Source organism: Carassius auratus, unplaced genomic scaffold, assembly GCF_003368295.1.
Source record: "Carassius auratus strain Wakin unplaced genomic scaffold, ASM336829v1 scaf_tig00216373, whole genome shotgun sequence".
NCBI lineage: Eukaryota > Metazoa > Chordata > Actinopteri > Cypriniformes > Cyprinidae > Carassius > Carassius auratus.
In genome coordinates this window covers 69,945-97,936 of record NW_020528533.1, presented here as the reverse complement: position 1 = coordinate 97,936, position 27,992 = coordinate 69,945, and the positions used below count along the sequence as shown (strand labels likewise).

Below are 27,992 nucleotides of genomic sequence, written 5' to 3'. Positions count from 1 at the left end.
TGCATTATTTATTAATATTGCCAATGAAAAACCCATTGAATGATTACATTTCCAAAACTGAGAAGCAATCTAAACATGGAAAAAAAAAACATCAAGTACATCCAGTAGCTATGTATAGGTTAGCTCATCCAAAAACAAACTTGTCCGACGTTGTAGTAGTGAACACTGCAGAACCTTGGCAACAGGAACAATCCAAACTTATAGGATTTATTGACCTCCTTGACTGGGCCCATCAGCATCATGGCAATCTTGCAGGCCTTTAAAGGACAAAAAAAACAAAAACAAAAAAAAACCTGTTGACTCAGTAAGAATTTAGAGGCCAAATTAAACAAAATTCCCTAAACAAAATAAAATTACAAGAAAAAATTAAATAAAAACACAAAACAAAAAAGATAGTCATTGTACTTATTTTGTGTTATTGTTACAGGTACACTATGTAACTTTTTACACCGTCTAGCAAGGGTGGCACGATATGAAAATAAATGCAAACATGCATTTAAGAAAGATCTTGACTAAGGGGAATATAGTGATTACATCTTTTGGTCTGACTCCCCTTTGTGCCTAATAAAAAATTTAATTCAATTCAGTTCACATTTATTTGCATAGCGGTTTTCACAATACATATCGTTTCAAAGCAAATTTACAGGGAATGCATGTCAACATTACAATTTAGAACAATCACGACATGCCTAAGACAGAGTGAGAGGTTCTTTCAACTAAAAGTGAAACTGCAAGTTTAAAAACTTCAAAAACAGCAGTATGTGTGTCCTTTATTAGAAGCATTGCAGAAATATTGAATAGTGAGTAAATGGACTGGAACTACCAGCACATTAAACAGTTTGGTAACACTTTACACCAAGGTCTTATTTGTTAACATTAGTTACTGTATTAAGTAACACGAACTAACCATGAGCAATAAATTTTTTACAGTATTTAATAATCTTTGTTAACATTAGATAAATAAAATACAGTCCTTCATTGTTTGTTCATGTTAGTTCACAGAGCATTAATGTTAACAAATTCAACTTGATTTTAATGATGTATTAGTAAACACTGTAATTAACATTAACTAAGATTAATAAATGCTATTGAGGAATTGTTATTTCCTAGTTCATGTTGACTAATGTAGTAAACTAATGCTAACTAATGAAACGTTTAAAGTGTTACCAATGGTTTTAATACACACCTCAAAGCCAATCAAAATCATGTATTTAGACAGACCAGGGTGTAGTACAAATTATTACATACATATACAGATAAAACACAATGTTACTGACTTACAGGTTTCTTGGACACTCTTTCGTTTCTATCTTTCTCTTCTCCCTCCATCTCGGTCACATGCAAGGTGAAGCCATTTTTTTTATAAAGAATTCTATCTCTTGATCGGTGGCCGTTGCTGTTAGCCTGCTGTTTCTGACAGTTCCTAAAAGTAAAGAACATTGTAAAAGCAAGATTATACAACTTTTAAAATCTTAGGACCCAATTAGGAACAACTTTAATGCCTGCTACGAAGATCAGACTGTATGATGCCACCCAGGCCTGTCAACATGTGCAGCATTATTTTTATGGTCCATCCCCAACTACCCCCTGGAACTGTTAAATCTTTCCTTAGAATTCCACAAAAATTAATTCTTACAAACAAAAGTTCATTTACAAACAGTAAATGACTAAGATAGCTTTAGAGAATGCAAAAATAACACTTCACATCCCTTAAAACTACTGGACCAGTGTAAAGTAAGAACTGCTTGCTTTCCATCGTAACCTCTCATCAAGTGCCCTTGGTCTTCTAGCAAACTCTGAGGGTATGTAACTGTTCAGAGCAAGCAGTTTGCCGGAAATGAAGGACACTTGTCTGGATGAAATACGGTAATTCAACTTACCGCAGGTTCCCATCCACAAATCAAGCAGACGCCGCACCATACCTTAGCACAGTAAATGCATATAGTCATGTGGAAATCCACTAACCATAGCAATATTTGTTTCACAAAATGGGGAATGTTGTACATGGTGGTCTTCATCCTCTGCATTTGAAAAAGATACATCTGTTCTCTAGCATTAAGTTCAGGAAATGTCATGTGATTATTAATGTAAATGCCTGACTGTACACATTTATCACAACCACTGTATCCATTGTGTGACTTAATTCCCTTAATAAAGGCTCTCGCAGGAGCATCACAAATTACTGAGCACACAGTCAAGAAGAATGTCTTTCCATTAACAACAAAACCAGTGCTCAAGGATTTCAACTCAGAAAGCAGATCCTATAGATATTCTGACAAAGGCTTTGAGTTTCCACTGTAAAGGGCAATCAACACAGGTTTTCTAGTGTAAGCCTGGAGTATTCCTAAAATTGGCCAGAACTGTAAACCTGAACTTTTAAAAATAGGAAGACCATCCATGTTCAATTGTAATTTTAATCTTTGATGACTCTGGACAACTGATGTAAGCTTCTGAAAGATGAACATTTTCTTTATTCCAAAATAGTGGAATGATCCACTCTCCAAGGAAACAATACTATTAGCTACGTTCACACTGCAGGGCTTAATGCTCAATTCAGATTTTTTTCACATTTCCAATTAAATGCGACCTTTTGTGATCTCCTGTGTGAACGTGAAATGACCCAGAAGTGACCCGCATGCGCAGAAGAGTACTCAATGGTGAACAACGTCACTCTTTGTTTGCAGAAGTAACGTTAGCTAATGTTAAACATGGATGTCAACAACAGTGTAGTCAACAGCGGAGCTCTTTTTGGCAATATTAAAGTTATTTTCCCAACGGAGCCAGCACAATTACAATCTTCTCATTTTAAGAAGAAAATTAAAAAGAAGGAGGAGAGCAGGTTTTTTGGCCATGGCGTTTTGTGGAGCAGTGTTAGCAACGTCGGTTAAGAGAAACGTGTGGGTACGAAGTTTCAACCAGGAGTGGTGGGATACTGATGTGAGTGGCTCTTCAACTAGCCTACTTCAACGCAGAGTTTTGACATTTGTAGCGTATCAATGACGTACGGGTCAGATACATGTGGCCTGGCCATTCAGATGGAGGTCACATTTCAAAAGATCGGATACGTATCTGTTTCAGGACCACATACCCAAGTGGCCTGGGTCACATTTGAAAAGATCGGACCTGTGTCGTTCAGACTGTCATGAAAAGATCAGATACATGTCGCATAGGGGCAAAAAAATCGGAATTGGGTAGTTTCAGCCTGCAGTGTGAACGTAGCCTATGTTTTTATCTGTGTTTGGAGTAATGTTCTTGCATCTTTTGGTAGAGATGGGTGATGGGCTTTCAGTATTGACAAAAGGGCAGACAAAGCAATCAATGAAATGCCAAAATGTGTTGCCCAGTCTCGCAAACATCCCGTAAAATCTTTAGGAACATCCCAACTTTTATCAACATGGCTATCCTCATCACTTGTTGATTCACTTCCCCCATCACTCTCTGATCCACAAATTGCTGGCAAAACAAAGCTTGAAGTAACTACTTCATGTTCAATGCTATGTTCTTCAATAGTACAATCCATGAAACTACTGTCCTCATCATTCAAAGATTCAAACAACTGGGTGACTCTTTAACAGCCCTTTTCCTTAAATTGCTTATGAGTGATATTCCACTTTTCTCTCTCCATTGCACAGTATTTACACTAACATTTACGCTTTGAAAATTAGTCATGCAGTACAATGTCAATAACCAGGTGCGCTATGGAGAAGAAGAAAAAAATACATTAATACTTTAAATATTGAAATACAGCATGAAATGTATCAACAGCTTACCTTAATGGTGACTTGACACTGTATATTTGCCCACCAGAAATGTTCTGTAACTAATCACATTGACTGTTATTAAGGTCTAAAACATCATGACTCAAAATAGTACATGACAAAAACATAATGCATGCAAATACATTTTATAAAACATGAGTTAAATACTTTAACTGTGCAGAACTGACTACAGGTTGGGAGACTGATCTCAGCGGTTTGCAGCGCTGAGGATTACACATGTTTGTGCAGAGCTGATGACCACAATGTCCAATCAGAGTCATTTTGATTAGTAACCGCTGAATTGTTTAGTGAGCACGTTCCTGAATTCTGCATCTTCATTAGGCATAAATAAAAATGTGAAAGTGCATACATCACTTTAGACTTAATTCATGAACCGCTTCAGTGTTCTTTGCTCACTTTCTTTATACTTTATTCCCAGTTTGAATAACCTTTGTTTTTAATGCTGCTGAAATAACCAGTGTGAAGCCTTGATTTTCTAATTCATAATAATCAACATTAATAATTACAATATCAAGAACAATAATCAAATTAGGCTATTTACATTATACAATGCTTGTGTATTTGTATTTATACATTAATCTGTGTAAATTAACATAAATAGCCATGAACATAAAATATCACCTCTTATTGGACATTGCAGTAATAAGTTAAACAGAAACAGGTGTGACTGGTTACAATGCTCAACACTGTAAACCTTGTGCAAAAAAAATAAAATTGAAATATTATGCAACATGAGCAAATCTACTGTATGATTCAGTAGTAACATTATATAGGCCCACAGAAAGGTAAAGATATACAGGAAATAAAGGAGAAAATAAAGCAAATACATAACAATAAATTTAAAAAAAATTGAACCTACAACAATAATAATAACAAATATAGCTGCAAGCAGCAATAACGGGGCCAAGCACTACAGAAGCAAGCTTCAGACGAACGGCAGGAATGAGTAATTAAGACAGTTTTAAGATTATTTTAGGCAAAATGGCTTGAAAACAATCACACAACAACTAGTAATAGGATTTATTGGCTTATCACGTGTAACCAATAGGTGGTGCTGTTACCAAATTAGTTTGGAACGGTCAGTGTGAGGTGTCGATGACACATACAAAGTTTGGTGCAAATATGTCAAAGCTTTGCAGAGATACAGCCTCAAATGCATTTTGGCACCCTTCAAGCAGATTTGTTGATGCGCTAAATGAGAACCGTTTCGTATGTCAACACGAAATCCATAACTTTTTGCCAGCATGTTCTGAAGATGAGCCACGTCAAATTTGGTGAAAATCTGACAAACGGTCTAGGAGGAGTTCGAAAAAGTAGGTTTTCAACATTAATCAAAATGGCGGACAGGAAGTTCAGCCAAATAAGGAAAACTTTGTATCTATGTTCTCGACTTGACCCAAGGAATCTACAAAGACCAGCGTCATGTCAATAGCCAGATTTATTCAAAAGTTATTAGCCTTTACATAAATTGAGTTATAACTTTTGACCACTAGGTGGCGCTGTTTCAAAATATTTTGAATACCTTCAGGGGATGGTGTTGTTGGCACATTCTGAGTTTCGTAATATTACACCAATGCATTTGTTTAGTATAGCATTTTATTTCACAAAACTGTATTGAAGTCAATGAGAATTTCATGTTTTGTTCTATTATAGCGCCACCAAGAGGCTCAGTCCCACCATTTTTTTTATGTGTGCTCAGAGTGAGCCCATACATATGTGTGTCAATTTTGGTGAAAATATCTCAATTCACTTCAGAGTTATAGACATTTATATGAAAAAGCACGTAAAAAATGACTGACTCTTGACTTTGATTGAATATTACTACCCCTTACTATCAATATTTTGGTATTTGGGCATTGGCGTATAGCTATCGACCTATGTTTCCGAACTTCTGACGGTGGTTTCGTCTCGATCAGACAAGCGGTTTCGAAGATATAGCCAAATGTTTTTTAAGCGCTAAATCACAACGCTACACAAACCGAAAGGCAAAACCTAGCATGTTTGGTATCATAGGACTCGGTAAGGTTTCAGGAGTCCAATTTGATGAGTCTCGTGAAAATAAGTCAACCACACCCAAAGTTATAAGCATTTAAAAAAAGAAGATCACCACTAGGTGGCGCTGTTTTGAAACTTCTCACGCTCCTTCAGGACATTGTGCTGATGAACCATACCAAGTTTCGTAACAATCTGCTGATGCGTTCTTAAAATACAGCATTTTAGCACAACATTCAAAATGGCCGACAGTCAAAATGGCCGAAATGGTCAAATTGGATATCAGTCGACTCGGCATGTTGCCCTGAATCTAACAAGACCAATGTTATGATTTTTGGACAAACTGTTCAGAAGTTATAAGCAAAAATAGCAGTTTTTCATATCTCCGGATCAGTAGGTGGCGCTGCGCCCAATCACAGCATGTTGCCTCAGGTCATGCTTGTTATGACATGTACCAAGTTTGGTCTGAATAGGATAAGTCGTTGCCGAGATACAGCCTTACGACTGTTTTTGTAAGCACTACATAAAATTTGTTAGAGCGTTTATCGAAAACGGTTTGACGAATCAATTTGATTTGCATAACTTTTGGTCAGCACTGCCTGAGGATGATATGGTTCAATTTTCGTGTGAATCGGACAAACCGTCTAGGACGAGTTCGAAAAAGTAGGTTTTTAAAGAAATTCAAAATGGCGGTCATATTTCTATGACGGAAATGACTTCGTAGGGTGCAATCGAATCGGCATGAGCTCAGAAATTAGAGGAAAAAAGAATTTCGTTGATTGGCCTTAGGGTTAAAAAGTTATTAACAAAATTAAAGTGAAATTTTGGACAGTTGGTGGCGCTAGAGGGATTGACTTAGACACACCAAAATTGGTGTACTTAATGTTGGCACTGTCCTCTATCAGAATGTCAAACCATTACAACTTTCCCGCATTCGGTTCTATGGGCTGCCATAGACGCCCAGTCGGAAGAATAATAATAATAAATATAGCTGCAAGCAGCAATTACGGGGCCAAGCACTCCAACGGCAAATGTAGGAGCTAAGTATCGCATGAAGCATCACACCAAATTCATTAATGAGCAATAACAGCAATTTTGGAATTATTGTAATTGAAATGGCAAAAAAAAAATCATAATACCACCTCTAGTAGCATGATTACTTGGCTTATCAAGCTTGACCAATAGGTGGCACTGTTATGAAATCAATTTGGTGTACTCTGTGTGACTTTTCAATGACACACAAAGTTTGGTGTCAATATGCCAAAGCATTCCAGGGATACAGCCTCAAGTGTCATTTTCTCATTGTGCCTCAAATTCGTCGATGTGGTATGCGAAAACGGTTTTGTCTATCGACTCAAAAGCCTTAACTTTGAGTCAGCATAGTCTGAAGATCATTTGATTCGAATTTGGTGAAAATCGGACCTACGGTTGATGAGGAGTTCGACAAAGTAGGTTTTCAACATAAATCAAAATGGCGGACCGGAAGTTCAGCTTACTATGGTATATTTGGTATCTATGTTATCGGCATAAACCAGGGAATATTTTGAGCCCAGTTCCATTCGAATGGGCTAATGCAATAAAAAGTTATTAGCATTTTTACAAGTGTAATTATTCATGGTTAATGAATGGTTTATTACTCTTGACCAATAGGTGGCGCTGTCACCAAATTTCTGTGGCATGGTCAGTGTGAGGTGGCGATGACACATACAAAATTTGGTGCAAATATGTCAAAGCGTTGCAGAGATACAGCCTCAAATGCATTTTGGCACCCTTCCAGCAAATTCGTTGATGCGCTAAATGAGAACTGTTTTGTATATCGACACGAAATCCATAACTTTTTGCCAGCATGGTCTGAAGATGATTCACGTCAAATTTGGTGAAAATTGGACTAACGGTCTAGGAGGAGTTTGAAAAAGTAGGTTTTCAACATTAAGCAAAATGGCGGACAGGAAGTATGGCCAATTTTCACATAATTGGTATCAATGCTCTCGGCATGACCCACAGAATATAGCGAGACCATTTTAATTTTAATAGTCTAAATTATTCAAAAGTTATTAGCATTTATGTGATATTTCATTATAACTATTGGCCACAAGGTGGCGCTGCCACCAAACTTTTTGAGTACCTTCAGGGCATGGAGCCGAATATTTTTGTAATTATTTGCGAAACGATACGATGCTGCGTTCAAAAAATACAGCATTTTAACACATAATTCAAAATGGCCGACGCCTAAAATGGCCGACACGGGAAAATTGGATATCATTCGACTCGAGATGACTCACTGAATCTAAAGAGACCAGTTGTGTGATTTTTGGCCAAACCATTCAGAAGTTATAAGCCAAAATATGCATTTTTCATATCTCCTGACCACTAGGTGGCGCTGTGTCGAAACACTGCAGGTAGTCTCAGTTCATGCTTGTTAAAACACACACCAAGTTTGGTCTCAATATGACAAACTGTTGCCGAGATATAGCCTCACGTGCATTTTTGCGTGCATTTCCTCAAATTAGTTTACGTGGCATTCGACAACGGTTGGACGAATCAACTTGAATTCCATAACTTTTTGCCGGCCTGGTCTGAAGATGATCTGAGACAATTTTCGTGGCAATCAGACTAACCGTCTAGGACGAGTTCGAAAAAGTAGGTTTGTCGAATAATTGAAAATAGCGAAAAAACTAAACCTTGCGATTTTTGAATTTTGGGGTTCATTCGACTTGGCATGAGCCAAGGATTCAGAAGAAAAAAGAATTTCCATTTTCTGGCTTACGGTTCAAAAGTTATTAGCATACAAACATTGAAAGTTTGGACAAGTGGTGGCGCTAGAGAGTAGGAGTTAGAGGCTTCAAATTTGCTATAGTTAATGTTGGGACTGTCCTCTATCAGTGTGCCAAATTATACAACTTTCCCGCAAACGGTTCTATGGGCTGCCATAGACTTGCGGCGGAAGAAGAAGAAGAAGAAGAATAATAATAATAAATATAGCTGCAAGCAGCAATTACGGGGCCAAGCACTCCAACGGCAAATGTAGGAGCTAAGCATGGCATGAAGCATCACACCAAATACATTAATGAGCAATAACAGTAATTTTGGAATTATTGTAATTGAAATGGCAAAAAAAAATCATAATACCACCTCTAGTAGCATGATTACTTGGCTTATAAATTTTGACCAATAGGTGGCACTGTTATGAAATCAATTTGGTGTACTCTGTTTGACTTTTCAATGACACACACAAAGTTTGGTGTTAATATGCCACAGCATTCCAGAGATGCAGCCTCAAGTGTCATTTTGTCATTGTGTTTCAACTTCGTCGCTTTGGTATGCGAAAACGGTTTTGTCTATCGACACAAAATCCATAACTTTGTGTCAACATAGTCTGAAGATCATCTGATTCGAATTTGGTGAAAATTGGACATACGGTCATGAGGAGTTCGAAAAAGTAGGTTTTCCACATAAATCAAAATGGTGGACCGGAACTTCAGTAAACACTGGCATATTTGGTATCTATGTTATCGGCATAAGCCAGGGAATATTTTGAGCCCAGTTTCGTTGCAATAGGCTAATGGACTAAAAAGTTATTAGCATTTTAAAAAGTGTAATTACTCATGGTTAATGAATGGTTTATTACTCTTGACCAATAGGTGGCGCTGTTACCAAATTTATGTGGCATGGTCAGTGTGAGGTGGCGATGACACATACAAAGTTTGGTGCAAATATGTCAAAGTGTTGCAGAGATACAGCCTCAAATGCATTTTGGCACCCTTCCAGCAAATTCGTTGATGCGCTAAATGAGAACCGTTACGTATATCGACACAAAATCCATAACTTTTTGCCAGCATGGTCTGAAGATGATTCACGTCAAATTTGGTGAAAATTGGGCTAACGGTCTAGGAGGAGTTCGAAAAAGTAGGTTTTCAACATTAAGCAAAATGGCGGACAGGAAGTAAGGCCAATTTTCACATTATTGGTATCAATACTCTCGGCATGACCCACAGAACATAGCGAGACCATTTTAATTTTAATAGACTAATTTATTCAAAAGTTATTAGCGTTTATGTGATATTTCATTATAACTATTGGCCACAAGGTGGCGCTGCCACCAAACTTTTTGAGTACCTTCAGGGCATGGAGCCGAATATTTTTGTAATTATTTGCGAAACGATACGATGCTGCGTTCAAAAAATACAGCATTTTGAAACATAATTCAAAATGGCCGACGCCTAAAATGGCCGACACAGGAAAATTGGATATCATTCGACTCGACATGACTCACTGAATCTAAAGAGACCAGTTGTGTGATTTTTGGCCAAACCATTCAGTAGTTATAAGCCAAAATATGCATTTTTCATATCTCCTGACCACTTGGTGGCGCTGTGTCGAAACACTGCAGGTAGTCTCAGTTCATGCTTGTTATAACACACGCCAAGTTTGGTCTCAATATGACAAACCGTTGCCGGGATATAGCCTCACGTGCATGTTTGCGTGCTTTTCGTCAAATTTGTTTACGTGTCATTCGACAACAGTTGGACGAATCAACTTGAATTCCATAACTTTTTGCCAGCATGGTCTGAAGATGATCTGAGCCAATTTTCGTGGCAATCGGACTAACCGTCTAGGACGAGTTCGAAAAAGTAGGTTTTTCGAATAATTGAAAATAGCGAAAAAACTAAACCTTGCGATTTTTGAATTTTAGGGTTCATTCGACTTGGCCTGAGCCAAGGATTCAGAGGAAAAAAGAATTTCCATTTTCTGGCTTACGGTTCAAAAGTTATTAGCATACAAACATTGAAAGTTTGGACAAGTGGTGGCGCTAGAGAGTAGGAGTTAGAGGCTTCAAATTTGCTATAGTTAATGTTGGGACTGTCCTCTATCAGTGTGCCAAATTATAAAACTTTCCCGCAAACGGTTCTATGGGCTGCCATAGACTTGCGGCGGAAGAAGAAGAAGAAGAAGAAGCAGAATAATAATAAATATAGCTGCAAGCAGCAATTACGGGGCCAAGCACTCCAACGGCAAATGTAGGAGCTAAGCATCGCATGAAGCATCACACCAAATTCATTAATGAGCAATAACAGCAATTTTGGAATTATTGTAATTGAAATGGCAAAAAAAATCATAATACCACCTCTTGTAGCATGATTACTTGGCTTATCAAGCTTGACCAATAGGTGGCACTGTTATAAAATCAATTTGGTGTACTCTGTGTGACTTTTCAATGACACACACAAAGTTTGGTGTCAATATGCCAAAGCATTCCAGGGATACAGCCTCAAGTGTCATTTTCTCATTGTGCCTCAAATTCGTCGATGTGGTATGCGAAAACGGTTTTGTCTATCGACTCAAAAGCCATAACTTTGAGTCAGCATAGTCTGAAGATCATTTGATTCGAATTTGGTGAAAATCGGACCTACGGTTGATGAGGAGTTCGACAAAGTAGGTTTTCAACATAAATCAAAATGGCGGACCGGAAGTTCAGCTTACTATGGTATATTTGGTATCTATGTTATCGGCATAAACCAGGGAATATTTTGAGCCCAGTTCCATTCGAATGGGCTAATGCAATAAAAAGTTATTAGCATTTTTACAAGTGTAATTATTCATGGTTAATGAATGGTTTATTACTCTTGACCAATAGGTGGCGCTGTCACCAAATTTCTGTGGCATGGTCAGTGTGAGGTGGCGATGACACATACAAAATTTGGTGCAAATATGTCAAAGCGTTGCAGAGATACAGCCTCAAATGCATTGTGGCACCCTTCCAGCAAATTCGTTGATGCGCTAAATGAGAACTGTTTCGTATATCGACACGAAATCCATAACTTTTTGCCAGCATGGTCTGAAGATGATTCACGTCAAATTTGGTGAAAATTGGACTAACGGTCTAGGAGGAGTTCGAAAAAGTAGGTTTTCAACATTAAGCAAAATGGCGGACAGGAAGTATGGCCAATTTTCACATAATTGGTATCAATGCCCTCGGCATGACCCACAGAATATAGCGAGAACATTTTAATTTTAATAGTCTAAATTATTCAAAAGTTATTAGCATTTATGTGATATTTCATTATAACTATTGGCCACAAGGTGGCGCTGCCACCAAACTTTTTGAGTACCTTCAGGGCATGGAGCCGAATATTTTTGTAATTATTTGCGAAACGATACGATGCTGCGTTCAAAAAATACAGCATTTTAACACATAATTCAAAATGGCCGACGCCTAAAATGGCCGACTCGGGAAAATTGGATATCATTCGACTCGAGATGACTCACTGAATCTAAAGAGACCAGTTGTGTGATTTTTGGCCACACCATTCAGAAGTTATAAGCCAAAATATGCATTTTTCATATCTCCTGACCACTAGGTGGCGCTGTGTCGAAACACTGCAGGTAGTCTCAGTTCATGCTTGTTAAAACACACACCAAGTTTGGTCTCAATATGACAAACTGTTGCCGAGATATAGCCTCACGTGCATTTTTGCGTGCATTTCGTCAAATTACTTTACGTGGCATTCGACAACGGTTGGACGAATCAACTTGAATTCCATAACTTTTTGCCGGCCTGGTCTGAAGATGATCTGAGACAATTTTCGTGGCAATCAGACTAACCGTCTAGGACGAGTTCGAAAAAGTAGGTTTGTCGAATAATTGAAAATAGCGAAAAAACTAAACCTTGCGATTTTTGAATTTTGGGGTTCATTCGACTTGGCATGAGCCAAGGATTCAGAAGAAAAAAGAATTTTCATTTTCTGGCTTACGGTTCAAAAGTTATTAGCATAGAAACATTGAAAGTTTGGACAAGTGGTGGCGCTAGAGAGTTGGAGTTAGAGACTTCAAATTTGCTATAGTTAATGCTGGGACTGTCCTCTATCAGTGTGCCAAATTATACAACTTTCCCGCAATCGGTTCTATGGGCTGCCATAGACTTGCGGCGGAAGAAGAAGAAGAAGAAGAAGAAGCAGAATAATAATAATAACGCCAACGGAAACAATAGGTGCCTACGCACCTTCGGTGCTTGGCCCCTAAATATAGCTGCAAGCAGCAATTACGGGGCCAAGCACTCCAACGGCAAATGTAGTAGCTAAGCATCGCATAAAGCATCACACCAAATACATTAATGAGCAATAAAAGCAATTTTGGAATTATTGTATTTGAAATGGCAAAAAAAACACCAATACCACCTCTAGTAGCATGATTACTTGGTTTATCAAGCTTGACCAATAGGTGACACTGTTATAAAATCAATTTGGTGTACTCTGTGTGACTTTTCAATGACACACACAAAGTTTGGTGTCAATATGCCAAAGCATTCCAGGGATACAGCCTCAAGTGTCATTTTCTCATTGTGCCTCAAATTCGTCTATGTGGTATGCGAAAACGGTTTTGTCTATCGACTCAAAATCCATAACTTTGAATCAGTATAGCCTGAAGATCATAAGATTCGAATTTGGTGAAAATCGGACATACGGTTGATGAGGAGTTCGAAAAAGTATGTTTTCAACATAAATCAAAATGGCGGACCGGAAGTTCAGCTTACCGTGGTATATTTGGTATCTATGTTATCGGCATAAGCCAGGGAATATTTTGAGCCCAGTTTCATTCAAATAGGCTAATGCATTAAAAAGTTATTAGCATTTTAAAAAGTGTAATTACTCATGGTTAATGAATGGTTAATTACTCTTGACCAATAGGTGGCGCTGTTACCAAATTTATGTGGCATGGTCAGTGTGAGGTGGCGATGACACATACAAAGTTTGGTGCAAATATGTCAAAGTGTTGCAGAGATACAGCCTCAAATGCATTTTGGCACCCTTCCAGCAAATTCGTTGATGCGCTAAATGAGAACCGTTACGTATATCGACACAAAATCCATAACTTTTTGCAAGCATGGTCTGAAGATGATGCACGTCAAATTTGGTGAAAATTGGGCTAACGGTCTAGGAGGAGTTCGAAAAAGTAGGTTTTCAACATTAAGCAAAATGGCGGACAGGAAGTAAGGCCAATTTTCACATTATTGGTATCAATACTCTCGGCATGACCCACAGAATATAGCGAGACCATTTTAATTTTAATAGACTAATTTATTCAAAAGTTATTAGCATTTATGTGATATTTCATTATAACTATTGGCCACAAGGTGGCACTGCCACCAAACTTTTTGAGTGCCTTCAGGGCATGGAGCCGAATATTTTTGTAATTATTTGCGAAACGATACGATGCTGCGTTCAAAAAATACAGCATTTTAAATCATAATTCAAAATGGCCGACGCCTAAAATGGCCGACACAGGAAAATTGGATATCATTTGACTCGACATGACTCACTGAATCTAAAGAGACCAGTTGTGTGATTTTTGGCCAAACCATTCAGAAGATATAAGCCAAAATATGCATTTTTCATATCTCCTGACCACTAGGTGGCGCTGTGTCGAAACACTGCCGGTAGTCTCAGGTCATGCTTATTATAACACACACCAAGTTTGGTCTCAATATGCCAAACCGTTGCTGAGATATAGCCTCAAGTGCATTTTTGCGTGCTTTTCGTCAAATTTGTTTACGTGTCATTCGACAATGGTTGGACGAATCAACTTGAATTCCATAACTTTTTGCCAGCATGGTTTGAAGATGATCTGAGCCAATTTTCGTGGCAATCGGACTAACCGTCTAGCACGAGTTCGAAAAAGTAGGTTTTTCGAAAAATTGAAAATAGCGAAAAAACTAAACCTTGCGATTTTTGAATTTTGGGGTTCATTCGACTTGGCATGAGCCAAGGATTCAGAGGAAAAAAGAATTTCCATTTTCTGGCTTACGGTTCAAAAGTTATTAGCATACAAACATTGAAAGTTTGGACAAGTGGTGGCGCTAGAGAGTAGGAGTTAGAGACTTCAAATTAGCTATAGTTAATGTTGGGACTGTCCTCTATCAGTGTGCCAAATTATACAACTTTCCCGCAATCGGTTCTATGGGCTGCCATAGACTTGCGGCGGAAGAAGAAGAAGAAGAAGAAGAAGCAGAATAATAAATATAGCTGCAAGCAGCAATTACGGGGCCAAGCACTCCAACGGCAAATGAAGGAGCTAAGCATCACATGAAGCATCACACCAAATACATTAATGAGCAATAACAGCAAATTTGGAATTATTGTAATTGAAATGGCTAAAAAAAATCATAATAACACCTCTAGTAGCATGATTACTTGGCTTATCAAGCTTGACCAATAGGTGGCACTTAAAATCAATTTGGTGTACTCTGTGTGACTTTTCAATGACACACACAAAGTTTGGTGTCAATATGCCACAGCATTCCAGGGATACAGCATCAAGTGTCATTTTCTCATTGTGCCTCAAATTCATCGATGTGGTATGCAAAAACGGTTTTGTCTATCGACTCAAAATCCATAACTTTGAGTCAACATAGACTGAAGATCATTTGATTCGAATTTGGTGAAAATCGGACATACGGTTGATGAGGAGTTCGAAAAAGTATGTTTTCAACATAAATCAAAATGGTGGACCGGAAGTTCAGCTTACTATGGCGTATTTGGTATCTATGTTATCGGCATAAACCAGGGAATATTTTGAGCCCAGTTTCATTCAAATAGGCTAATGCAATAAAAAGTTATTAGCTTTTTAAAAAGTGTAATTACTCATGGTTAATGAATGGTTTATTACTCTTGACCAATAGGTGGCGCTGTTACCAAATTTATGTGACATGGTCAGTGTGAGGTGATGATGACACATACAAAGTTTGGTGTAAATATGTCAAAGTGTTGCAGAGATACAGCCTCAAATGCATTTTGGCACCCTTCCAGCAAATTCGTTGATGCGCTAAATGAGAACCGTTTCGTATATCGACACGAAATCCATAACTTTTTGCCAGCATGGTCTGAAAATGATTCACCTCAAATTTTGTGAAAATTGGACTAACGGTCTAGGAGGAGTTCGAAAAAGTAGGTTTTCAACATTAAGCAAAATGGCGGACAGGAAGTAAGGCCAATTTTCACATAATTGGTATCAATGCTCTCGGCATGACCCACAGAATATAGTGAGATCATTTTAATTTGAATTGTCTAATTTATTCAAAAGTTATTAGCGTTTATGTGATATTTCATTATAAATATTGGCCACAAGGTGGCGCTGCCACCAAACTTTTTGAGTACCTTCAGGGCATGGAGCCGAATATTTTTGTAATTATATGCGAAACAATACGATGCTGCGTTCAAAAAATACAGCATTTTGAATCATAATTCAAAATGGCCGACGCCTAAAATGGCCGACACGGGAAAATTTGATATCATTCGACTCGACATGACTCACTGAATCTAAAGAGACCAGTTGTGTGATTTTTGGCCAAACCATTCAGAAGATATAAGCCAAAATATGCATTTTTCATATCTCCTGACCACTAGGTGGCGCTGTGTCGAAACACTGCAGGTAGTCTCAGGTCATGCTTATTATAACACACACCAAGTTTGGTCTCAATATGCCAAACCGTTGCTGAGATATAGCCTCAAGTGCATTTTTGCGTGCTTTTCGTCAAATTTGTTTACGTGTCATTCGACAATGGTTGGACGAATCAACTTGAATTCCATAACTTTTTGCCAGCATGGTCTGAAGATGATCTGAGCCAATTTTCGTGGCAATCGGACTAACCGTCTAGCACGAGTTCGAAAAAGTAGGTTTTTCGAAAAATTGAAAATAGCGAAAAAACTAAACCTTGCGATTTTTGAATTTTGGGGTTCATTCGACTTGACATGAGCCAAGGATTCAGAGGAAAAAAGAATTTCAATTTTCTGGCTTACGGTTCAAAAGATATTAGCATACAAACATTGAAAGTTTGGACAAGTGGTGGCGCTAGAGAGTAGGAGTTAGAGACTTCAAATTAGCTATAGTTAATGTTGGGACTGTCCTCTATCAGTGTGCCAAATTATACAACTTTCCCGCAATCGGTTCTATGGGCTGCCATAGACTTGCGGCGGAAGAAGAAGAAGAAGAAGAAGAAGAAGCAGAATAATAATAACGCCAACGATTACAATAGGTGCCTACGCACCTTCGGTGCTTGGCCCCTAATAACGCCAACGAAAACAATAGGTGCCTACGCACCTTCGGTGCTTGGCCCCTAATAATAATAACGCCAACAAACACAATAGGTGCCTTCGCACCTTCGGTGCTTGGCCCCTAAATATAGCTGCAAGCAGCAATTACGGGGCCAAGCACTCCAACGGCAAATGTAGGAGCTAAGCATGGCACGGAGCATCACACCAAATGCATTAATGAGCAATAACAGCAATTTTAGGATTATTGTAATTAAAATGGCTAAAAAAATCATAAATACCACCTCTAGTAGCATGATTACTTGGCTTATCAAATTTGACCAATAGGTGGCACTGTTATAAAATCAATTTGGTGTACTCTGTGTGACTTTTCAATGACACACACAAAGTTTGGTGTTAATATGCCAAAGCATTCCAGAGATGCAGCCTAAAGTGTCATTTTGTCATTGTGCCTCAACTTTGTCGCTTTGGTATGCGAAAACGGTTTTGTCTATCGACACAAAATCCATAACTTTGAGTCAGCATAGTCAGAAGATCATTTGATTCGAATTTGGTGAAAATCGGACATATGGTTGATGAGGAGTTCGAAAAAGTATGTTTTCAACATAAATCAAAATGGCGGACCGGAAGTTCAGCTTACTATGGTATATTTGGTATCTATGTTATCGGCATAAGCCAGGGAATATTTTGAGCCCAGTTTCATTCAAATAGGCTAATGCAATAAAAAGTTATTAGCATTTTAAAAAGTGTAATTATTCATAGTTAATGAATGGTTCATTACTCTTGACCAATAGGTGGCGCTGTTACCAAATTTATGTGGCATGGTCATTGTGAGGTGGCGATGACACATACAAAGTTTGGTGCAAAAATGTCAAAGCGTTGCAGAGATACAGCCTCAAATGCATTTTGGCACCCTTCCAGCAAATTCGTTGATGCGCTAAATCAGAACCGTTTTGTATATCGACACGAAATCCATAACTTTTTGCCAGCATGGTCTGAAGATGATTCACGTCAAATTTGGTGAAAATCGGACTAACGGTCTAGGAGGAGTTCGAAAAAGTAGGTTTTCATCATTAATCAAAATGGCGGACAGGAAGTATGGCCAATTTTGGCATAATCGGTATCTATGTTCTCGGCATGACCCATAGAATACGGGGAAACCATTTGCATTTCAATTGTCTAATTTACTCAAAAGTTATTAGCATTTTTGTGATAATTCATTATAACTCTTGACCACAAGGTGGCGCTGCCACCAAACTTTTTGAGTACCTTCAGGGCATGGAGCCGAATATTTTTGTAATTATTTGCGAAACGATACGATGCTGCATTGAAAAAATACAGCATTTTAAAACATAATTCAAAATGGCCGACGCCTAAAATGGCTGACACGGGAAATTTGCATATCATACGACTCGACATGACTCACTGAATCTAAAGGGACCAATTGTGTGATTTTTGGCCAAACCATTCAGAAGATATAAGCCAAAATATGCATTTTTCATATCTCCTGACCACTAGGTGGCGCTGTGTCGAAACACTGCAGGTAGTCTCAGGTCATGTTTATTATAACACACACCAAGTTTGGTCTCAATATGCCAAACCGTTGCTGAGATATAGCCTGAAGTGCATTTTTGCGTGCTTTTCGTCAAATTTGTTTACGTGTCATTCGACAACGGTTGGACGAATCAACTTGAATTCCATAACTTTTTGCCAGCATGGTCTGAAGATGATCTGAGCCAATTTTCGTGGCAATCGGACTAACCGTCTAGGACGAGTTCGAAAAAGTAGGTTTTTCGAATAATTGAAAATAGCGAAAAAACTAAACCTTGCGATTTTTGAATTTTGGGGTTCATTCGACTTGGCATGAGCCAAGGATTCAGAGGAAAAAAGAATTTCCATTTTCTGGCTTACGGTTCAAAAGTTATTAGCATACAAACATTGAAAGTTTGGACAAGTGGTGGCGCTAGAGAGTAGGAGTTAGAGACTTCAAATTAGCTATAGTTAATGGAGGGTCTGTCCTCTATCAGTGTGCCAAATTATACAACTTTCCCGCAATCGGTTCTATGGGCTGCCATAGACTTGCGGCGGAAGAAGAAGAAGAAGAAGAAGAAGAAGAAGCAGAATAATAATAACGCCAACGATTACAATAGGTGCCTACGCACCTTCGGTGCTTGGCCCCTAATAACGCCAACGGAAACAATAGGTGCCTACGCACCTTCGGTGCTTGGCCCCTAATAACGCCAACGAAAACAATAGGTGCCTACGCACCTTCGGTGCTTGGCCCCTAATAATAAGAACGCCAACAAAAACAAGAGGGTCCTACGCACCTTCGGTGCTTGGCCCCTAATAATAATGTAAAATATTAAATAAAAAATAAACAATCAGTAAATGTACTTAAAAGACTGTTGGATGGGATGAAATGATTTATAAATTAATTCATATTAGCCTGTTTCGATTGTATCCGTAATATGGGTAAACTGCAAGCTAACCGGTGTTTTTTGAACGCAAGCGCATTTGTCCGTTGGAGAGAGAGCACGTACACATGGTTGCCAGGTTGACAAATATAAGTAGCACACTTCCCAGACAGCACATGTACGTCTGGCCGACGTCGGCCCAATATCGAAACGTCGGCCTCTATACCTAAAACATCTATAAAACATCGGCCTGGCGGAGGCCGATATAATTTGGTCAGTGCTCTGTTCTCCAGCTCATCAGTCGTCGGCCCTGAGTTGGTTCACGACCGCGGGCCGATGCTGCGCTTATCTGTGTGCGCGTGCCCAGTATTCGTCTCTTTTAGCCACCCAGAGAGAGAGAAGAGGATAATCCCAGCGACATCTGTGGCTCTGAGGTAACGTTACGATTTCACTTCAGCTCAATTAGACAAAAAATACTGCTTTGTTAATTCTGTGACACTGAAAAGGTACTGCGTTTATACAGTCTATGGGCAGCTGAAGAGTCTGGCTCATTTTCAAATAATGTTACCGTTAACTTTTTGAGCCAACGGTCACGGTAGCGATTTTTTAACATTAATGTTAACGCCTTAATTCGTTTTCAGAAGTTTCTCGGAGGGAAAATGTAAAAGCGGATTATTAAAGAGAAGTCCTGACTGCTTTTTCACCGTATTTTTCACTCTTTTACAGGCTTCCAGAAATAATCCGGTGAAATAATATGGTGAGCTATTGTTGCTGTTGCTTCTGAACTACAAAATGATTTTTAAATTTATTATTGAATGAGACTGTACATTATAAATGTAATGCTTTAACTCTAGATGTTTGTTTGTGTGAATGCTGTGTGTGCGGTGAGTCCTGCGCGAGCGGGGAGCAGAGTTGCCATGGAAACGGGGCGTCAACACAAAAACCGTTACTGGCAAGCAGTAATCTCCGTCTCTTGCTGCAGTTTACACTGTTTTGGGTAAGTGTAGTGTCTAAAATCACACAAATATTACATACAAATGTTCCTGACACGTTTCTTACTTGTTATTGACATGTTTCAATTAAATTTATTTTATAGAAACGGTTTAGTGTCTTCGGAAAAGTCCGTTAGCATTTTAGCAGTTTTCAGGTAGGCTAACTCTATAGACTGAGCTCTTGTTGATGAAACTCTGGGCTTTTAATCAAATCTTCGATTTGATTAAAACAAAATGATTTTTAAATTAATTATTGAATGATTATTGAACGAGACTGTACATTATAAATGTAATGTTTTAACTCTAGATGTTTGTTTGTGTAAATGCTGTGTGTGCGTTGAGTCCTGCGCGAGCTGGGAGCAGAGTTGCCATGGAAACGGGGCGTCAACATAAAAAACATTACTGGCAAGCAGTAATCTCCGTCTCTAGCTGCAGTTTACACTGTTTTAGGTAAGTTTAGTCGCTAAAATCACACAAATATTACATACAAATGTTCCTGACACGTTTCTTGCTTGTTATTGACATGTTTCAATTAAATTTATTTTATAGAAACGGTTTAGTTTCTTCGGAAAAGTCCGTTAGCATTTTAGCAGTTTTCAGGTAGGCTAACTCTATAGATTGAGCTCTTGTTGATGAAACTCTGGGCTTTTAATCAAATCTTAGTGCGTGTATGAGATATTTTGATGGCACTTTGAATGTTTTGCTGGTGATTTGTCAGTATGTTATTGGAAAAGGCTGATTTACTGAATCGATGACGTCACTTACACTGAGAGTGTAATCGTCTGAAATCAAGTTCACATGAGTTTTGATATTTCATGATTAACAGATATTAATACAAATTGTTCTGTGATTACAGGAGGACAGAAAGAAACTCTACAGAACAGAAGTGAAGCTCCAAGATTTCAACATTTATGAAGGGAGATACTGACTTAGAAATACAGGTGAACTGAAGAAGCTCATGAAATACATTAATATGCCTTTTTCAGAATACATTTCACCAATTTTAAGAAGTCCCTGACTTCATAACGTAAGTCACACTCAACCTAAAACTAAAAATATAGATTGTGTTATTTTAAGATTATATTTTTAGTAGTAGAATATGTATATTACATATTATTATAATTGTTATATATTATTCTGTCTTTTATCCCCATTTCACCTCTACTCTAGCTTGTTTCCTTCTAATGAACCTGGAACTGCAGAGTAAATATTGTTGACTCCGTGTCAGATTGCTTGTTTTGTTCCTGGATTCTTCAGTGATGACGATCAGAGTCTGAGTGAACCTGCTGTCAGACAGTGAGTACCGTGGGGTTTCAGTCAGGGCCTTCAGTAAACAACTGTTAGATACCTGTACACATCTTACACATCTCTGTTACAGCTAACGCAGCCGTATGTGTAAAGGTGCGGTCACACTAGCCTTTGAACGTGCAAAATTATTTCGGACGCCACTGCGAATATGGGCGGGAGCAAGATATAACGGTTTCCCCTTATCACAACATGGGTTAATCTGTGCTTTTACTGTGTCCTTAGCGATGGTGTCGAAAGCGTCTTATTATATTGCACTCTGTCTCTCTCTCTCTCTCTATAAATATACACACTAAACAATAAAAAAATATAGAACGTGTCCTCGTTCAAAAGTGCCATCTGTTCCTGTTTCCATTGACACTGCGAACCATGCAGCTTCTTTTTAAATTATCTTTTAAATATGTATTATATAAAATAGGATGTTGCGCTACGGCTAAAATTAGCACTTCATTTTTTAATTTCTGTACAGAGAGCTCACGCAGTGACGTATCGATCATCTACTGGTCCCACGACTTCACGTGATGCGAATTCGCAGGTCAAAGTTCACCAAACTTGAACTTTCGAACGCAGCGAAATGAGAAAATTTTCGCATGAGCCTGGGTTTCCGGTCTGACGCATTCGCATGCGTATGAATGGAAGTCAGTGGAACGAAAAGTGCAGTGTGACCGCCCCTTAATGCACATATTATGCCCCACACAGGCTCTCAACAACAATGACGGGGCTGATCAACAACTTCAGCAGTAGGCTAGATTAGTGTGGGTTAAAGGGATAGTTCACCCCAAAATGAAAATTTGCAGTTAATTTACTTTCCCTCAGGTCTTCCAAGGTGTGGGTGATTTTTGGTAACACTTTATAATAAAGTTCAGTTGTAAGTCACTTTTAAGTGAGTAGTTAATGATGAACTAATCATTTACAAAACATTCATAAGCGCCTAATAAGTGATATACTAATAATTTGTGTACTTTTTGTAAATTCATTTTAAAAGTCATTTACAAGTAATTAGATTATGATTAACTAATTATTAACAAAACATGACTGTGTTCATAGAAATAAATGATGTTAATATTTTTATCTATGTTCTGTAGATTAAGTTATAAATAATTTACAAGTGACATGAATATACATTCACTAATGATTAAGTAATATGCTATGATTTACACATCTTTCATAAGCAATCTTAAAATAATAAAATCACGAAAAAAATCAAACAGATCCTTAATTTTTAATAGTTAATATATTATGAATCACTTATAAATCATTGAAATGTCAACATTGTACTATTATCTCAATAAACATTATAAATCATTTACAAAGCTTTCTGCACCCCCCAATCTAAGGTGTAAACTACTCATCAGTTGTAAATGTTTTACAAACTTTGTGGTTTCCAGTTGTGTGTGCGTATGTGTGTATATATATATATATATATATATATATATATATATATATATATATATATATATATATATATATACACACACACACACACACCAACACACACAAAATCAACCAACCTGTAACCGGAAAGTTTACATTTACAACTGATGAGTAGTTTACACTTTAGATTGTGGGTGCAGAAAGCTTTGTAAGTTATTTATAACTTAATCTACAGAACATCGTTAAAAATTTTAACATCACTTATTAATCATCTATGAACACATAGTCATGTTTTGTAAATTATTAGTTTACCATTAGCTAATTACTTTTATTACATGGCTCTGTGGGTACTTGATTCTGATTGGTCAGTTGCGACATTCCGATGCATGTTATCCCTGGATAAAAACCTGTAAAATGTAATAACACAGGCTCATCCGGGTAACAGCAGTTGGTGCTGTACTCTTGCTTGAAATATTTTTTTTATTGGTGGAAGCTGTGCATTTGTTTAGCTAATAAATTATAAAAACTGTGTACAACAGTTGTGTACAATTGTTTAATTATGTCATCCTGGTTAGGGTTGGCCTGATTGACGATGTCATCGTCCATCGCCGATGGCTGATAGACATTACGATGCTGCGCTGGCAAACAGCGTCATCAGCTCCAGTATCTCGCCCGTGCATCTGTTGTCATGCGGAGAAGTCACGTTCTATAGACAGTTTCTATAGACAGTTGTGAACGTGCTGACAGCTGGTTGCCCAGGCTATGGATTAAAGGTAATACTGTTGTAAGTAGTGTTCATTTTCTCCTAAATACCGATCATTTCGCTTCATTAGACCTCAATGTATCACCAGTAGCCACCGGTATTGATTTGGTCTTGTATTATCAACTACATTATTATCAACTAGAGATCAACCGATAGTGGATTTTTCCAATACTGATAGCTAGTTTGGACCACACTGGCCGATACTGATTTATAGAGGGCGTGCTGTCATTGAATGTCAAAATTTGATTGGTTGATGATTCTGTCACTAATGCTTGTAACAAATCAGATGTGACTTCTTTCATCAAAAGGGTAGTGCTGGCCATAGACTTTTTGTAATGTAGGATATTCCAGGTCAACCTCAACTAAACTAATCACAAGCAATGTGTGAACATTACACAAATGTAAATGATAACTAAATAGTCTTTAAAAGCTTTTTTCACACAATTTTGTTTTTTATAGGGCCAGCAGAGCCCTGCTCACCCTGACGGCCCACCGCTGCTGTCAGACAACATCTTCAAGATGCTATAAACTCCAGGACTAGTAAGTACAATCTTGAACATGCACAGCTGTATCATAAGTTTGGGAAGGTATGTTTTTTTTGTGTTTTTGAAAGTCTTTTATGGCAACCACAGTTTAATATATGAAATGAATACAGTTCACTACAATTTAAAATAATAGTTTTCTATTTGAATATATTTAGAGAAGTCATTTATTCCTGTGATGGTAAAGCTGTATTCTCAGCATCATTACTCCAGTCTTCAGTGTCACATGACATTCAGAAATCATTCTTATATTCTGATTTGCTTCTGAAGAAACATTTCTGACTATTATCAGTGTTGAAAACCGCTGTGTTCCTTCATTTTTTCAGGATTCTTTGGTGAATAAAGTTTAAAAACAGTACAGTGTTTGAAACAGAAATGTCTGTTTTAACTTTTGATAATTGATAAGACAGTGATAATAATTGAAAATGTTTATTGAGCAGCAAATCAGAATGATTTCTGAAGGATCATGTGACACTGTAGACTGGAGTAATAAAAATTAGCTTAGATCACAGAAATAAATTACATTTCACAATATATTCACGTAGAAAACTGTTGTTAAATTGTAATATTTCACAATATTACAGTTTTTTTACTTGCTTTTGATCAAATAAAGGCAGCCTTGGTGAGCAGAAGAGATTTTTCTCCAAGATGTAAAAAAAAAAAATCGATGTAAAAAAAAAAAACCAAACTTTTAACGGTAGTATAAATTATAAATTACAAATATGCTGTTCCACCTACTGAAATGTGTATTCCATTCTAAAGAGATGCCTGTTCCACAAATATTACATTTACAGGGATCACATGAAACACTTCATCAATAAACTGATTTTTGAGAGCATTAGTGGCAGTGTGTCGATTTTTGTTTATTGATTGGTGAATTGGAAGTGGATGTGCGTTTATTTAACCTACGTGTGATTAAATCAGATATATATAGCAAAATAAGCTCAAATTGAGGCAGCAGCATCTATGGTGCATGGCCTGTAGTGAGGTCACTAAATTCTAATACCAAGAATTTATCAAAGTCCACTAAAGGAAGCAAAACCTATTGGTATTTTACTTTGAAAATAGCCTTCCAAATAATATTTGGGGCTCGGACACACTTTTTTTTGCTGTTGTTTAAATTAAATTAAAATACATAGTTTGCACTCCAGTTATATGTGATTAAATAAATAATATTTTGTCTGAAATAATATGAACAGCAGCAGCTATTCTAAACTTTCTCCTTTTTATTTCCTGTTTCTATCTCAGGATCGCCATCCCAAGGTTTCTAGAGATTACAGCAGCTCCAGACTCAATCCAAACTCACTTTTGAAGACTTCAGATGACACCAACACTCACAAAGACTACAGACGACAACTGTACATGAACACACAAAACATTGGACACACAAAACAAATATTAACCTTATTTTGCTTACTTTTAATATTTACTCTCTGAGTTATGTGGACCTACATGTCCCCTTTTATTTGTAAGCATCACTTTAAAAATGTTGAAAGATAATGTTAATGTTAACTGAATACAAAACTAGAGACTTGTTTAGTAAGATTTTATCAGAAAATATTTTTGAACTTTTATCATGCAATTTAAAACATTTTAATTGCTCAATTAGGAAACACTTTAGAATAAGGTTCCATTAGTTAATGTTAGTTAATGTATAAATTAACATGAACAAACAATGAATAATACATTTATTACTGTATTTATTCACCTTCGTTAATGTTAGTTAATGAAAATACAGTTATTCATTGTTAGTTCATGGTAATTCACAGTGCATTAACTAATGTTAACAAGCACAACTTTTGATTTAAATAATGCATTAGTAAATGTTGAAATTAACATGAACTAAGACTTATAAATGCTGTAGAAGGATTGTTCTTGCTTAGTTCATGTTAACGAAAGTAGTTAACTAACATTAACTAATGGAACCTTATTCTAAAGTGTTACCCTTAATTATTGTTTACCTGGTTTTATTTTGTGTTTATGTAACTTTTTAAAAAGTTCTTGGCATGCGATGCTGACAGCACTGAACACATGACTTTTTATTATGATTTAGATGGTCTTCCCAGTGAGTCTCAGTCATCTCTGGCTTTTTAAACTGTAACCTTGAAACATGCATTTCCTGTAAACCTACTTTGAAATAAGTATTGTCAAAAGGTGCTATACTCATACAACATTTAACCATGCAAGTACTGTAGTAATGGTTATTTTTGTTTTTACTATGGTTTTACTGCAAAAGCTGTAGTAAAATCATGGTTAATGTTCAAAAGACTACAAATAATCCCGAATAATCCACTTTTGATCAAAGCATCTGGTAAATGTTATTGTATTTGTACATGTAATATGAAATAAATGAAAATATTAATAAAGTTGCGTCTGTTCTTGAGAGTGGTGTGTATTGTTTTATTATAAACCAGCGGCGGTAGCCGCGGGTGGTCCGTAACGATGAGCAAAACGCCGGTGAACCGCGTCCACGCAGAGCGGCCGGGATGTATCGTCTCAGCATCGGCCGGAGAGCATTTCCGATCAGAGGCCGACGTCGCCGAGACATCTTGCCTATTAGCAAACGCTCCCTGAGCGATATCGTCCCGATGGAAATTTGTAGGTCGGCTCGACATCGGCACAACGTATGTGTGCTGTCTGGGTTAGCAGATATTCCCGTATTGCGCAAGTATGAAGATGTGTTTCGGGGATTTGTCTCTTTATATCAGACCATCCCGGTTGTGTTCCTCTGCAGCCAGATTACCTTGTTGTAGCCTATATTGTGCTCTTTTCATTTTTAGAAACCTGCACCTTTCTAATTAATTTTGTTGTTCTTGTATTGAAATTAAGCGCGATCCACAGCTGCACACGTGCACAGAGCTAGCTGGTATCGTCTCTGGATGTATGGAACACAGCACTACTAATAACCAACATTAATAAATATTCATGATTCACCCTCTGAGTTTTTATAGGCTATTTTGTGTAAATAAATGAGCAGCATTAATCTAGCCAAATTTGCACGTTCCACTATAATAATTTATCTTCAAATAGAAAGTTTGCAAATGTGCATTACCTCTATACATCACATAACATGTGGACTCCAACTGAATATGTAATCGCTAACAAAAAGACACATTTATCAGTTATCTTACCTTGACTTTTAGGAGGTTCCGACCTTCTTTTACTGTCTATGGTTCCGACGCCCTCCCTCCAACTGGGCGCCTTTTTCCACGCCTTCCGGCTATGTTTAAATGTGGGGGAATAAATTAATTAATGAGTCACGATTCACCCTCCGAGTTTTCTTTATTATTGTTATTATTATTTATAGGCTATTTACATTATTATATATTATATTATTAATATTAAACACATATCTTACCTTGAATGTCTGCAGTTTCTGTCCTCCTTCCAACTAACGTAACGTTTTGTTTTGGGCGCCTTTTCCACACTTTCCGGCTACGTTTGAATTTAAAAGGCGGGGAACAGGAAAATCGTTCCACTTTGAATGTTTAATTTTAATTTATATATATATATATATATATATATATATATATATATATATATATATATATATATATATATATATATAATGTATGTATGTATGTATGTATACATACAATTAATATATGTATGTTGACTTTGCTGCAGCCTGGAATTGAACTATTGGTTTCGTCTGGTCAGAGGAGAACTGGCCCCCCAACTGAGCCTGGTTTCTCCCAAGGTTTTTTTCTCCATTCTGTCACCGATGGAGTTTCGGTTCCTTGCCGCTGTCACCTCTGGCTTGCTTAGTTGGGGTCACTTCATCTA

The 27,992-nt window shown here is 37.4% G+C and overlaps 2 long non-coding RNA genes across 6 annotated transcripts; one reads left to right on the top strand and one right to left on the bottom strand.

Annotated features, from left to right (window-relative positions):
* LOC113097694 (uncharacterized) lies at nt 1-27,634 on the bottom strand. The gene is made up of 4 exons (XR_003288929.1): nt 27,338-27,634; nt 3,771-3,820; nt 1,282-1,423; nt 1-257 (listed from the first exon to the last, which is right to left on the bottom strand). It is a non-coding gene; the product is annotated as an uncharacterized LOC113097694 (long non-coding RNA).
* Nucleotides 19,391-25,807, top strand: LOC113097693 (uncharacterized). 5 transcript variants are annotated; one of them, XR_003288928.1, is made up of 8 exons: nt 19,391-19,664; nt 19,957-19,987; nt 20,120-20,227; nt 21,079-21,163; nt 21,393-21,518; nt 23,477-23,685; nt 24,124-24,204; nt 25,455-25,807. It is a non-coding gene; the product is annotated as an uncharacterized LOC113097693 (long non-coding RNA). The 5 variants fall into 5 exon arrangements; XR_003288925.1 differs by having other exon boundaries at nt 20,085-20,227; XR_003288926.1 differs by having other exon boundaries at nt 19,957-20,227; nt 23,477-23,674.
* Nucleotides 27,635-27,992: the final 358 nt, after the last annotated feature.